Genomic DNA, 3,751 nt, shown 5'->3' with positions numbered 1-3,751 from the left:
AACAGTACCTGAACCAAGAACTCTTCCAGATGTACAAGTAGGATTTTTGAACCAGAGATCAAATTGACAACATGCATTGGATCATAGAAAAAGTATGGGAAATTCAAAAAATATCTACTTCTACTTCATTAACTACATGAAAACATTTGACTGTGTAGATCATAACAAACTGAAAAATTCTTAAAGAGTTAGGAATACCAGATCACAAGATAGGTAACTATCTTGTGAGAAACCCGAATGCAGGACAAGAAGCCACAATTAGAATCAGACATGGAACAACAGACTGGTTCAAAATTGGGAAAGGAGTGCTCGCTTTGGCAGCACATATACTAAAATTGGAACAATACAGAGAAGATTAGCATGGCCCTTGTGCAAGGATGACACGCAAATTCGTGAAGCATTCCATATTAAGAAAAAATTGGAAAAGGAGTATGTCAAGGCTGTACTGTCAAGAGAAGTCTGGCATACTGCAGTTCATGGGGTTGCAAAGAATTGGACACATCTTGGCGACTGAACAACAAAAATAACAAAAACAATTGGAGTACAGTTGATTTACAGTGTTATGTTAGTTTCAAATGTACACAGCAAAGTGAGTAAGTTATACATGTATACTTCTCTTTAGATTCTTTTCTCATGTAGGTCACTACTTACTGGTGAATTTTTTAACAGGTCTTTCAAAGTTGGTATACTAGTGACAAATTTCTTCCATTTTTGTCTCAGCTGCTACATCGCTTCAGTCGTGTCTGACTCTGTGAGACCCCATAGATGGCAGAATGGCCTTATTTTTTCTTAAGTTTTAAGGATCATTACACTTGCTATTAAAAATTAAGAAAAAATGAGGCCATTCTGAGACAAAAATGGAAGGAATTTCTATGCTTGGTATTAGGGCTTCCTTGGTAGCTCAGCTGGTAAAGAATCCGCAGATCCCCTGGAGAAGGAATAGGCTACACACTCCAGTATTCTTGGGCTTCCCTGGTGGCTCAGAGGGTAAGGAATTTGCCTGCAATGCAAGAGACATGGGTTCAATCCCTGGGTTGGGAAGATCTCCTTAAGGAGGGCATGGCAACCCACTCCAGTATTCTTGCCTGGAGAATCCCCTTGGACAGAGGAGCCTGGCAGGCTATAGTCCATAGGGCTGCAAAGAGTCGAACACAACTGAGCGACTAAGCACACATGCTCGCTATTAATATAAAGTTCTAGGAAAGTTGTTTCTTTTTAATTTCAAAACTTTAAGTATTTTAGACCATTTGGTATTTCTATCTCTGTTTTCTGTCATTTATTTTCGTTGTATATACTTGAAATTTCCTGTTAAAGAAGGTCATGCCAGGATTCATGGATTTTGTTGTGTTTTTTTATCTTTTTTTGTCATGTTAGACTCTGGTGAAGATGCCCATCAGCAGATGAATGGATGAGGAAGCTGTGGTACATATACACCATGGAATATTACTCAGCCATTAAAAAGAATTCATTTAAATCAGTTCTAATGAGATGGATGAAACTGGAGCCCATTATACAGAGCGAAGTAAGCCAGAAAGATAAAGACCATTACAGTATACTAACACATATATATGGAATTTAGAAAGATGGTAACGATAACCCTATATGCAAAACAGAAAAAGAGACTCAGATGTATAGAACTGACTTGTGGACTCTGGGAGAAGGCGAGGGTGGGACGTTTCAAGAGAACAGCATTGAAACATGTATATTACCTAGGGTGAAACAGATCACCAGCGCAGGTTGGGTGCATGAGACAAGTGCTCGGGCCTGGTGCACTGGGAAGACCCAGAGGGACCGGGTGGAGAGGGAGGTGGGAGGGGGGACCGGGATGGGGAATACATGTAAATCCATGGCTAATTCATTTCAATGTATGACAAAAACTACTGTAATGATGTAGAGTAATTAGCCTCCAACTAATAAAAATAAATGGAAAAAAAAAAAGACTCTGGTGAAACAGAGTGTTTTTGGTACAGGAGTTAAGAACATCATATTCAGGCTTGTTTTTATTTTTTTTTAATTTTAGTTGGAGGCTAATTACTTTACAATATTGTGATGGTTTTTGCCATCCAGTGACATGAATTAGCCATGGATGTACATGTGTTCCCCATCCTGAACCTCCCTCCCACTTCCCTCCCCATCCCATCCCTCTGGGTCATCCAAGTGCACCAGCCCTGGGCACCCTGTCTCATGCATCGAACCTGGACTGGCAATCTATTTCACATATGATAATATACATGTTTCAATGCTATTCTCTCAATTCATCCCACCTTCGCCTTCTCCCACAGAGTCCAAAAGTCTGTTCTTTACATCTGTGTCTCTTTCACTGTCTCACATATAGGGTCATCGTTACCATCTTTCTAAATTCCATATATATGCATTAATATACTGTATTGGTGCTTTTCTTTCTGACTTACTTTGCTCTGTATAATAGGCTCCAGTTTCATCCACCTCATTAGAACTGATTCAAATGAATTCTTTTTAATAGCTTAGTAATACTCCATGGTGTATATGTACCACAGCTTTCTTATCCATTCGTCTGCAGATGGACATCTAGGTTGCTTCCATGTCCTGGCTATTGTAAACAGTGAGGTGATGAACACTGGAGTACATGTGTCTCTTTCATTTCTGGTTTCCTTGGTGTGTATGCCCAGGAATGGGATTGTTGGGTCATATGGCAATTCTCTTTCCAGCTTTTTAAGGAATCTCCACAGTGTTCTCCATAGTGGCTGTACTAGTTTGCATTCTCACCAACAGTGTAAGATGGTTCCTTTTTCTCTGAATGCTCTCCAGCATTTATTGTTTGTAGACTTTTTGATAGCAGCCATTCTGACTAGCATGAGATAGTACATCATTGCGATTTTAATTTGCATTTCTCTGATAATGAGTGATGTTGAGCATCTTTTCATGTGTTTGTTAGTCAGTCATGTTTTTAAAACATCTCTCTTTTCTCTTTCCCAGTTTTAAGACCAGTTTGCCCTTTGAAGTTCTGCTCTGATGGTTTTGGAGATTTGTTTATTTTGAGTATTTTTGTTCTTGTGAGATCGAGAATCACAAGCTCTAGATTCATAAATCACAGACTAAGTTTTCGCCTGTCAGTAACCATAGTGGTTACTTGGAAGACTTACTACTGAAATTGCAGGATGGAGACTTTATTTTTTTTTTGGAGGAAGCCAGTGATGAAACCCTCACGTATTTTATAATCTGGGAAGAATCACCATCGGAGTTTTATGGATGTGGTGAACTTTCTTGTAAACTGTGCTCTTAACCTCTCCCTTAAGGGCAGTAAAGGCCCAGGGTGTACTGTTAGGGTGTGATGAGAAAGAGCTTTTGTAGCACGTAATTGCACAATGTCTTCTAAAATTTGGCTGAAAGCAGCCCCAAGTCACCCAAGTACAGGAATTTTGTGGTCTAAAATATTATTGCCTCTTCCTCAGTCTAAGGTCTAAGTTTGAATTAATTTTCTAACTGCATCTAATTACATATACAGAGAGAAAAAAAAGCAGAATCTCTGGTAATTATTACACAATTGAAAGGCAGTGCTCTTGAAGAAGAATATGTATATTCAGGGAACTGCATGTGATTTCTTCTAGAAGACAGAAGGACCTTGGGACTGTGGGGCTTTCTGAGTTTTGTTAAAAGTTTGATTTCTACAGGTCACCCGGCCTCTGATGTTAGAGGATAGGAGTAGAAGAAAGTTTCCAGTTCTTCACTGTCTGTTCATTGAAACCTCATGCAATCTCAATTCTCTGCCTTA

General features: G+C 39.2%; 1 non-coding gene across 1 annotated transcript; it reads left to right on the top strand.

The window, feature by feature from the left end:
- Positions 1–305: 305 nt before the first annotated feature.
- LOC139034502 (U6 spliceosomal RNA) lies at positions 306–412 on the top strand. Its single transcript, XR_011487048.1, has one exon. It is a non-coding gene; the product is annotated as a U6 spliceosomal RNA (small nuclear RNA).
- The last annotated feature ends 3,339 nt before the right edge of the window (positions 413–3,751 follow it).

Source organism: Odocoileus virginianus, chromosome 3, assembly GCF_023699985.2.
Source record: "Odocoileus virginianus isolate 20LAN1187 ecotype Illinois chromosome 3, Ovbor_1.2, whole genome shotgun sequence".
Lineage (NCBI taxonomy): Eukaryota > Metazoa > Chordata > Mammalia > Artiodactyla > Cervidae > Odocoileus > Odocoileus virginianus.
Note: the sequence above shows the minus strand (reverse complement) of the source record. Positions and strands in the feature narration are given on the sequence as shown.